We start from the raw sequence: 12,546 nt of genomic DNA on the forward strand, positions 1-12,546 counted from the left end.
AAGTAATTTTTGAAAGTAAAAAGTAAAAAAAAAAAAGAACAAAAAAAAAAGGTTAACACCTTCCGTTAGCTCCATCCGTTATAAGTTGATGGAATTGGACGGCGGGGGCCTAATTCTTAACAGAATGATAAGTTCAAGTGTTTTTTTGTCATTAGTTAAAGTCTAGGTATTTTTTTGTAATGTCCTAAAAGTTAAGGAGTTTTTTTGAAAATTTTCCTATATTTTTTGATAATTCAGAATATCTTAAATTAAAATAACAGAATAGAGTCAGAGCATAACAACTACGAAACTGAATTAAAACAACAAAACCAACATTCTCAGGTGTCGCACACCTAGACTGTCTGCAATGACAAACACGCTCGCTTGCGCTGTCACGACCGTGTCTTTCACTTATTCTACTCCCAGACGTGAGGAATTTTCATGCTCCAAGTATGTCAGCTAAAAAATTTGGTACGTTTTTAATGTGGATACTGTTTTGACACGAGACACGAATGCATGGAATATAATTGGTTCAAAAAAACTAATCTAAGCGTGTCCTTAAGAGAACAGCTAATTAAATTCTGAGCTCCGTGCCTTCCTTAAGAAAACAGGGTGTCCTTAAGAAAACAGAAATGTTCCAAGTACGTGCAAATGTTTTGATGCAATAATTCATCAGATGAAAGACTCTTTCGAAGGTATAGGTTTGGTGTACAAGAGTAACACATCCATCATTTTTAAGCTTCACTTCCCAAGACAAAAATCCTAGTTCTATCCTTGACTCGAGTATTGTCCAAGTTGATGGATACATTGCTTGGGTGGTCACCGTGGTCTCCTAGGCATCGCTCGTTAATGAATCCTACCTAACTAGAGAAGCATACAGTTCACTACTGTTAGTAATTTATATTAATCAATAAGTATCTGTAATTTTAACGCCAGGAGATTAATAAGTAAAGCTCGTAATATAATTGAGACAAAGACGAGAGTGCAATTACAATTCTGTAGTGGAGTGAATTATAATTAGTGAAAAAAGAAGGGCGCTGCTATTCGCAGCCCTCTATTTACTCCCATAGCCCGTTAAAAATTTCCAATTATACTCGACAGTTAGTCACCGAAATTGAGATATATTTTCAGCATCCAATTACCGAAGTATAATATTTTTTTCAACAGATGTTTACCGAAAATGCATATTCGGCAGTTGTTTACCGAAAGTTGAACATATTTTCGACACGTAGTTACCGAAATATAATCTTGTTTTCAACAGCAATTTACCGAAATGTTATTTATGATTTTCAACAATCATTTACCGAAATGTAGTGGGCTACGGGAGAAAATAAAGGGCTGCGAATAGCGGCGCCAAAAAAGAAATAGAATCCTGGGAGATTAGGGTTTCTTATTTACACCGAAACCCCGAACTTATTACTCCTTAGGTCCCTATCGTAGCACTCTATATATATATACATACATACATATATACACACACACACACGTTATGCTCTTTAGGTCAGACTGACGATTTCTATTATTCACGAAATAGAGGCAGACATAGGGAGAGCAAACAGACACGAAAGAGTCCACACTCGATTTGTGTTCTAGACGTACAGAGAATACGATAGAAGATCGTAAGGTGCAGTCGAGCAGTATTCATGACTTATAGCAAGGCGTGCTATAATAAGTTCAACCAACATTTGTGTCATAGGGAGTTGAGGTGAAACACTAATTCCGCCTTATAGGGTTTTGCAATTTTTTTGTTGTCTAATCTGTACACATCATTTTTGAGTTTTGAGAATTGTTTCCCAAACAATACTTCCCTGCAAAAATCGTACTTCCGAAAATTGGAATGGAGTATATCACAATTGATGGAATGACTAGCAATGTTATCAATCCCGTACCGTACCGGCTGGTACGTACCGGATTTGAGAGAAATCGGTACCCTAACCCCCCAATACCGTTCCGGACCAAATACCGGTCGTTTCCGCCTGGTACCGATCATCTTGAAAAATATCGGCCAGTACCGGCGTACCGGAAATTCCGGTCGAGATTTTGCAGAGCGTTTTTTTTTTTTACTATCATTTAATCATTTTCTGGTCCAAAAAAAAAAAAACGTTTCAGAATATTTTTTTTGGGTTATCTTAACCCCCAAAAAAATAAAAAAAAAGTTTTTTAGAATTTTAGCAAAACGTGGGCTTAACCATAGTACGTGCGCGAGGCTCAAATCCCGGATTTGCACCCCCTCTACGCGCAAATAACTCGTGACGCGCACCCGGTTAGTTGGTTTCCGAATCAATTTTTCCAAATTGCCTTCGGGCACAGCCCATTTTTCCGAGCGTGCGAGGCCTCTCCTTGGGTCCTCATATACAAGTTCACTAGTGTGCAAAGTCATTTAAGATGGAAAAGATTTTTATAACTAGGCAATATGAGACAAGATGCATACACATAGGTATTTTATGATGAATTGCATAGAATGGGGGATTTTTTTGAATTATGATTATCTATAATTATTATATATATTGTAGTTGTGGTAAATCCGAAACGGTACCCGGTATCTGACCGGTACCGATACGTACCGTACCAGTAGGAAAACCGGTACCCTGGCCGATACAGTATTCAGAACATTGATGACTAGTTTTCCTCCCCACTTTTCCACTGATTCCCTCTTGTTTGCTACAGCCATGTTGATTTGATTAATCTGGGGGAAAACTGCTTCGATATCAACTCTTGGTTCACGGAAGTAAGAACTTTGGTACGCAATATGCAGTTTTTCACTGGAATCCATTGGAAAGATGCTTTTCTGGATGGAAACCCCATTAAAGAGAAATCTGGTGTTTGGCACTGTTAGTAAATAAAAAGAAATCTGGTTCTTGGCCATTACCCCATTGGTCATACAAGATGGCGGTTTCCCAAGCCAGTTCATCAGACCACTTCATATATATCTCGATCCCTTCATTAATCGCTATAACCTGGGATTAAGACTGTTTGATCTGGTGGTCCAAGTTGACGTATCTTGGGATTAACGGTATTCATAATCTTGTAATAGATTATGTAGATTGTGGCTATTACGTCAGACCCTAGTAAGAAATTATAACCCGAATTCTAAATTCCTATCTGAAAGAGATAAAGTGAAATTAGGATAAGTATTAAAATAAACAGGACTATGACACAAACTGGTCTCTACTGCACTCATTATTGATGACCTCCAATTATTGCATCTGCCATCCCGAAGGGTCGCTAGCAAGGTTAATGGTTTGAAGGCCCAACTGTTCTTAGAAAACTCGCCTTCCAAAGAACAGGCGTTCATGATTGCATAGGGGAAGTCGGGGACACAGCAGCGGAGCCAAAGAATGAAAAAGACCATTTTGGGACACTTCGTTCACAATTGTAGCTATAGTGACCGTTCTTCAGACAATTAAAGCACTGAACGTACGTCCACAGTGCAGCCCTTGCTAAAATGACTCTAGTCATTACAATTATAGCATTTTACCTGGCTCATATCAAAGCCCTGTCCTCGTCCTCACATATTAAAGTCTACAATCAGTCTTTAGCCAATTGTGAGCAGTCTCAACTACGTATTAAGGTCGATTGAAATCACGCAATGCTACTAAAGTATTTGATTCCTTCCCGTAGATGGAGCTCTGGGCGTTGGGCTGGTTTGTGGTAATGTGGATTTTTTTGTTAATTTTCCTAAATATTTCAGTTTTTTGTTTTTGTTTTGTGTCCTTTGTTATCTGATTATAATTTCATAGAGCCCATTGTGTAATTAGATCTGAGCCTATTGCATTCCTTGAAGTTCGGCTGCATTTGGATGTGAAGTGTGCACTACAAGAAAAATGAAAATTGGTGACGAAAAAGTGGCGACGAAATTTAATTTTGTCACTAAATGAGTATATTTGGCGACGAAAAAATAAATTCGTCACCGTTTTGACAACTTCCGTGACGAAATAATTTTGTCACCAATTATACCTGTTTAGCGACGAAAAAAATATTTTCGTCACCAAAAGTACCCATTTGGAGACTAAATACATTTTTCGTCACCAAAAGCTTAAAAAAAGGTGACGAAATTATTTTTTGTCGCCAAAGATAATTATTTGGTGAAAAAAAAAAATTCGTCGCTAAATGAGACCAATTTAGTAACGAAATATTTTTTTTGTCTTCAAATGCTTAACTTTGGTGACGAAAAATAATTTCGTCACCATTTTAACGCTTTCAGCGACGAAAAATATATTTCGTCATCAAATGGGTACCTTTTGTGACGAAATTCATAAATTACGCTTTGTCACTAAATGTATTTCGAACATAACTCTTTACTAAAAACTCCGATTGAAATAATTCAAATTGGGTTTGAACAATAACTCAATTGCCTACAATTTTCATATTTATCAAAATTACTAATTTTAATGTTTAAAGGTTCAAAATTACATTTGAAATATATTTTTATGTTAAACATATATGTTATATATTAGATATTTCAAATATTTATTGAAAAGTGTGTGTGGTGCAGTTGGTTAGAGCTTGCGCGAAAAACTCAAGATACTCGGGTTCGAAACCCAGCAAGAGTAAGAAAGAAGGATTTTTTTCTCATATGAAAATGTCTTTTGCAACAAAAATTTTCGTCACCGATGAGACTCATCAGTAACGAATTTTTTCGTTGCCAAAAGGAATAATTTATGACAAAAATTTTCATCGTCAAAAAGTACAATAAGTGAGGAAAAAAATTTCGTCACCAATTATTCACTTTTTGATGACGAATATATTTCGTCATCAAAAGACACTATAGGTGACGAAAAATAAATTGTCACCAGGTAGAAATCCTCGACAACCTTTAGTCGACAAATTTTTTTTCGTCACCTATATTATTTGTGACGAAAAACAAGCAATTTGTGAGGATATTTATTCGTCACCCAATGTAATTTTTCTTGTAGTGGTGAACCTAGTCGCGAGTTGAGTTTTGTTCACTCTCCACTTAAGAGAGTGAATGTTACATTCCTTTCTATTGGTTAAAATAATATGAATCTTAGGGACAATCAGTGTAGAGTTAAAAATTCTTTGAAGGAACTTCAAACAAACTTGCCAAGAATTAAGATAATACATCTACAACGGTGACTACGTACAAAAAAATAAAATAACATTAAATGCTTGCATCGGTCAATTTAGGGATTTTACATTTATAGGGTGACTTGCTAATGTTTCTGTTTTATGAAAAAATGAAAAAGAAAAAAAGAAAAAAAAGAAAGAATGAGAAAGGGAGAAGTATGAGAAATTAATAAAACATTTAGGGCTTCGGGGCAATTTTTGTCGTCCAAATGTGAGCATTGTTAATATGAATAATAAAGTTTTCACTCTCTCTAACAGCTTAGGCTTTTAGATAAGTTGTTGGTTAACAATCTAATATATTACGTTATCAAAGCAGACAATAGATCTTGAGTTCAAAACTTACCGCCTACCTAATGATTAAAATCTACACGTGTTTAGCCTGCTTAGAGCATTCACAGTGGAATAACAAAAATCATAAGGTTGTTAAAGTTAATAATGTTTTCTCAAAAAAATGCTCACAGTGGCATAACAAAACTTAACAATTTCTTAGCAACTCATCAATTTTTGGTTGGATAATCAAAACAAGCAACTTTTTGCAAATAACCACCCCCCCCCCCCCCCCCCCCCCCCCCCTCTCTCTCAACAATGTTTTTAAGAAAAATACTGTATTTTTAAAAGAAGTTTTTTTTTTTTTTTTACAAAAACAGTTTAACCATTTTTCAAAAACTGTTTTTTTATTAAAAACTATTTTTTTAAAACTGTATTTATTTTTCAAAACTTTTATTTTAAAAAAAACTATCTTTTTTTTTTCAAAAACTGTTTTTTTAAAACTTTTTTGGAAAAGTGTGTTTTAAAATTTAAAAGTTTTCAAAACATTATTGGAATATTTAAATATCCATCCGATTTATCTATGCCATGTAAGAATTCATCCTGCCCTTTTTTCGTGCTTATGTTTTCATCCTCTTAGGATGTGAAATACCCTTGTTACCTCTTTGCTTGTTTGATTCCTAAATTAAAGGGATTCAAATGAATACCACAGTCTTTGATAAACCTTCTTGACTCCTAAATTAAAGGGATTTTGTTTCATATCACAATCCTCCAATTAAGTGAGAAACAATAGGATGATTTCAAATTTTCGAATGTGTAGATCACCAAATCCCCATGATTTCTACATTCCTTCTTGATAAACTGTCTTTTTGCATTTTAAAATTTTTACATTCGTCTTAGTCCTTCTCCATCCTTTTCCGCAATGGCCATCTTTGTATGACAAGTTGACCACATCTTTACATTTTTTCTTCATTCTTCAAGTTAGCCAACAAGACAACAAAAAATCATATTTTTCATTGATCTTATTACACGGAACATGGCTAAATTACCATAAAAAAAGAAATAACATGACATACTCAAACCATTACCTGGTTAAATTATCATGAAATTACATGGTTAAATTACCACGACGATTACAACGTGAACACGATAAATATCCCATGATTCGAACAAATATTTCATGGTAAACGGTTCAAATAATTTATCAAATGAAAATAATAGAGAAACATATTTCATGGTAAATGATACAAATAATTTCCCATGAAAAATAAAACCAATATAACTACTAGCGGGCGACGAAGGGATAGACGTTCTTGACCATGGAGGCACCAGACATCGGAAAACCGAAATCAGAGAACCCAAATCGCAGCCTTCTAGCATCAACACCGATCGCAGCCGCCATCGCAATCGTGACCGCGCCGTGCTTCTTCCTTTGAGTTTTGCCGAACTGTTGCCGAACTAGTTTGGTGTGGATTTTCGCCGAACTGGTGCGGGCTCCGCCTGCAGCCTTTTGGCATCAACTCCGATCGCGACCGCGATGTTCTCATTCCATAGGCTTCGCAACAATGGAGGCTAGATTGGTGTGGATTTTCACCGGATTGGTGTGTCGACGTACGCCCAAAATTAAAAACCTTCAAAACCGAAATGGAAGTTGCGGGTGGGGGGAGGCGTTAAATGGCTGGGGGTGGGAGGTGTTAAATAGTTGGGATTGAATGAGGATTAATTATTCAATCCCAAAAATTTTGGAATTCAAATCAACAAGGTTCGTCGGAACTCGTGGGATGGGATGACGAAATTTATGTTTTGATCCCTTTTCTGGTGTGTTATATATATATATATATATATATATATATATATATATATATATATATATATATATATATTAGGGGCATTGTTGGTATTAAAAAAAAACAGGGATGAAAACATACACTACAAGAAATTCAGGATCTCCCAACGGTTTTTTTCGCAACGGTTGAAAAAACCGTCGGTATAGATGGTGTATAGTAACGGTTTAAAAAACGTTACTAGAAACAAGAGTATAGCAACGGTTTTCATATGACTGTTAGTAGATTACAATACTATAGCAATGGTTTTCATTAACCGTTACTAAAAACTAGACTATAGCGACGGTTTTCATTAACCATTACTAAAAACTAGACTATAGCAACAGTTTCCAATAACCGTTACTATAAACTGGACTATAGCATCGATTTTCATTAACCGTTAGTAGAAACCAGATTTAAAAAAAAGGATTAAAAAAATCCAGTTAGTATAGTATAAATATTAAAAGGTGTATGATTTTTCACAAGTTATGAGCTAGCACAGTTGGTTTGCGCACGTGCGTGCACACACGAGGTCGAAGGTTCGATTCTTAGGAGGAGCAAGAATATTTTGCCGCCACGCAGGCACCATGTGGCTGCCACGTCAGTGCCACGTGGAGGCTTATGTCACACAGTGGTTGGTTTTTAAAAAAGTGAAAATTGCCTTTAGCAACGGTTATAAGCGTTGCTAATGAAACCGTTGGTAAAAAAAAATTTGTACCAATGCTCGTCAAAACCGTTGCTATACCTCTACAGCAACGGATATATTGCAACGGTTTGGCCGACGGTTTTCCAACCGTTGGTATAGCCTAAACGGGTCTCTACCAACGGTTTTTGGGTTTTTTGGAAACGCTTTCAACCGTTGCTATAGAACAATGTTCTTGTAGTGATAATAGTTCAAAAAGTAAAGGATGAATACTTAAATTGGATGGGGAATGAGGATGGATTTTTAAGTCTCCCAAAATTATTTTCTATTTCTAATAACATGTTTTTATTAGTTTGAAAAGTATTTTAAAAAAAATGTTTTATATGGGACAATTTTTAGATTGGGAAAAAAACTCTAATAGTCCTTGTAGTTAAGTGTTTGTGTCAATTTGGTCCATGTAGTTTTAATTGGCTCGATTTACACTCTGTACTTTCTATTTTGTTTCAATTCGGTTCAATTACTAACTTTCGTTAGTCCGCCGTTAGTCCTTTAAATACCAAAATCATATGGCCCCCTTTTTTGGGATTAAAACAGACCTGTCCGACTAAATAAGCTAACTTCCTTATTTTTTTCGTATTTGTTAGTTTTTCGTCATTTTTTTTTTGGGGGGGGGGGGGGGGGGGGGGGGGGGTGGGTGTTATTGCATCGTCATGACGAGGAAAATCTAAAAAGTAAAAAATTATTATCGAAATTCAATTTTTTTTAAATAAAGACGAAAAAATTGGCTTAGGTTTATTTTTCAACATTCCTAGTCAGGAATCAGTGCATGGGCCAAGTGTAGGAAAATGAATAGAATGACAAGGCACTATTTTTTGTATAACCACTTGGGCTGTTAAGTTAGGTTTATTGTAACCTAGTTGAGTGGTTTGTTATGTCTATATATTAGATTATGACATGGTAAATTTGGAATTGAGTTTATATAATATTCTGACTTTTGGACATGGCTATTTATCATGTTGACTTTTGGATCTATATCATGTTGTGACTTTTGGACATGGTTCTATATGCATTTTTAGTACTATGCAGAAAAATAAGGCATCTCAGTATTTGTCCACAAGTTGAACATGTAGACAATATCAGCGGTTATGATACCTCATGGCTGATCATGAAAATGCTGAATTCGACGGCAACGTTTTGTAGAAAATTATAACCAAAATTTTTCCCAAGTGCCTCCTTATCAATGGAGAATGGAAGAATGAGTTGTGTTTTGGTTCAGAGGTATATTAGGGCAAGAGGGGAATGAGTAACCCTATTCAGCTAAATAAGTCAACTGGCTTAATTTTTTGTCCTTATTCAAATTTTTTTTATATTTGTTAGTTTTTCATCATTTTTTTTGGGAATTATTGCATCGTCATAACAAGAGGAATCTAAAATGTAAAAAATTACGATCGAAACCTAATTTTTTTTGAATAAAGACAAAAATAAGCCAATAAGCCAATTTTTTCGTCTTTATTCAAAAAAAATTGGATCACGATCATTATTTTTTACTTTTTAGATTCCTCTCGTCATAACGATACAATAACCCCAAAAAAATTGACAAAAAACTAACAAATACGAAAAAAATTTGAATAAGGATAAAAAAATAAGCCAGTTGGCTTATTTAGCCGAACGAGTCTATTTTAACCCCAAAAAAGGGGGGCCATATGATTTTGTTGTTTAAAGGACTAACGGCAGACTAACGGAAGTTAGTAATTGGACCAAATTGAAACAAAATGAAAAGTACAGAGTGTAAATCAAGCCAATTACAACTACAGGGACCAAATTGACACAAATACTTAACTACAGGGACTATTTCAGTCTTTTCCCCTTTTAGATTTTTATAGGTTGAAAAGGTGATGTGGCAAGTTTTGATTATTCAATGTTTGATTATGTCACTGTAGACATTTATATTGTTAATCTTAGCAACCCCTTAAATGGATAATCAAAAGGCGATGTGGCAACTTTTGATTATCTAATTTTAATTAGTACGTCCACTGTGGATGCTCTTATGGAGGTGAGTCTGGCTACATACACTTGAGGGAGCATGTTGAGAATATAAATAATAAAGTTACCCCTCTCCCTAACAGTTGTTCCTCTCTCTAACAGCTTATGCTTTTTCATGAGTTGGTGGTTAACAATCTAATTAGCATTAGATGGACAATGTCTCCAAAGGAGTACTTGACAATCGATCTTGAGACCATTGTGAGGAGTCTCAATTCTGTAGTAAGGTCGATTATAGTCACGCGATTTTATTGTTAAAGTTTGATTCCTTTCCGAAGGTGGAGCTCTCGGCGTTGGGATGGTTCTGGTAGTACGGAGGATTTGTTAATTTTTCTTATTTTTATTTTGTTGTATTGTTATCTTTGTTATTGTTTACACTTGTTTTTAGTACCAAATCACAGGCCAACGTTGAAAGACTATTTAATTATTATTTTATTAAATTGGGCCGAAAAATAGAAATGTATTGAGTTAAAATTAATGGGTCAAGACAATATTAATTGGGCTCGATTAATTTTAATGCTATTGGATCATGGTCTTAGGTTATTTGGGCCTTATTTTTTGGGAAAATTACAGCTAAGGACGTGTTTTGATAATTAATATCCGCTAAGAACATTTGTTAATGCCAAGGACATTTTCAGCATTAACAAATGTTCTTAGCTTGTCCTTGGCGGGTATTAATTATCAAAACACGTCCTGAATAGTCATTTTTCCTTATTTTTTTAAACTTGATTTAAAGAGCCTGTAGCCCATGATTATTATTTTGGAGTATTCTCACGAAAAAAGAAAATATGGTGGTGGTTATTCTCTGTAAAGGCCATTTGAACCCATGATCTGTTAGTGGGCTTGAATCAAGGGAATAAAAAATGGTCCATGATGGCAAATAACCTTCGGCAACTCCCCATAACCGTTAATACACATGCAAAACCGTGAGCATAATTTCTGCCTACAAATACAAGAACTCAATAAGAAAAACATATTCAACACCTCAAAGCCTAGTGCTTAAACCAAAGTCTTCCTAGCGAAGCACCAATTTTATTTTTCCTATACCAACTCAATTACTTCTTCAAGTAATTTGAGCCTTTTACTTTCTCGTTGTACGCAAAATTTTATTACACGGTTAATAAAGTTCTTTTTACGTTGTTACTTCTTTCCTACACGGTTAGAAAATTGCTAAGTCCACTTCGTTTTGGCAAAACCACGAACCTCCAATCCAGCCCCTAGGTTCACAACACACTTGCCTTCATGGTTACGAAGTCAGAAAAGGGCATCCAGTCCTTACGTTAGACGCGACAAGTCTTGGCATGCCTGCGCTCAGTCCTCGATCGAGACATTTTTGTGCTAAACAGTTATCTATAATTAGAATTTCATAGAACCTATTGTTCAATTAAATCTGACCCTATTGCATTCGTTGAAGTGTCGCAACGTCTGAATGTAAAGTGTGAACCAACTTGATTTATTAATTAATTAAGGACAATCAGTGCAGAATTAAAAATCCTTGGGAGTAACTTGAAAGAAATTTGCCAAGGATTAGGATATATATATACACACACAACAGTGACTACCAAATATAATATAAAATGAAATGCGTGCATCTGTCTATTTAAGAGATTTTACATTTTTAGGGTGACCTCCTAAAGTTTATGCTTCATAAAAATAAAAATAAAATAAAAAGAAGAAAAGAAAGGGAGATGGTAACTATGGAGAATTAACAAACATTTAGGGCTTTGGGGAAATTTCTGTCAACTAAATATGAGCATCACATGGACTATATATCTAAATGAGTAGTCGAAAATAAGCCTTCAGTCATATGTGATCAAGAGTTTCAATTGTGTAGTAAGATCGATTGTAATGACATGATGTTAGTCATAGCGTTTGATTCCTTTCTCGGAGGTTGAGCTCTAGGCGTTGGGCAAGGTTTTGGTAGTGTGGAGTTAACTAGGGACAATTAGGCCTCATTTCCACTAAATTTGTGTACTACAACTTATTGGCTTTTGTGAAGTTATTCTTATTAAACTAAATTTTTTCTTCTTCTAACTCAATACAATTTCTACAACTTATAATTTAGTGGAAACAACTTGACGATTATAAACTACATCTTGTAGTCCATAACTTGACAATCAACGGAAACACCCCGTTAGGCCTTAGTGCACAGTTAAAGATTCTTTGAAGTAACTTGAAAGAAACTAACCCAAGGGGTTGGCCAAGTGATCTTGGCTTGGGACTTAAATGTTTACTTCATCCTAAGATCTTAGGTTCGATTTTCATTACTAATAACTCTTGGGACCATATCACCCCCACGCGTAAGAGTGTGAAACGGCTGTGGAAGGAACTGTAGGGATTAGTCCAAGGTGCGCGCAAACTGGCCTGGGACACCCTGGATTACAAAAAAAAATTCAAAGAAACTTGCCAAGGGTTAAGATTACATATGTATGTACGTCAATACTATCAAAGACAAAACAAAACAAAATGAAATGCCTGCATTTTTCGATTTAGGTGTTGGAGTGACTTCATAAAGTTTTTGCTTTATAAGAAACTGAAAAAGAAAGGGCTCGGAAAGGGAGATGTTAACCACGGGGAATTAACAAACATTAGGGCTTTGGGGCAATTTCCGCCAACCAAGTTTGAGCATCAGATCGATGGATTGTATATCAAAAGAGAAAATCTCGATCTTTTTCACGGTGAAGCCATGAAAAGATGTTTACGGAG

The sequence above is a fragment of the Rhododendron vialii genome, chromosome 2a, assembly GCF_030253575.1.
Source record: "Rhododendron vialii isolate Sample 1 chromosome 2a, ASM3025357v1".
In the NCBI taxonomy this organism is placed as follows: Eukaryota; Viridiplantae; Streptophyta; class Magnoliopsida; order Ericales; family Ericaceae; genus Rhododendron; species Rhododendron vialii.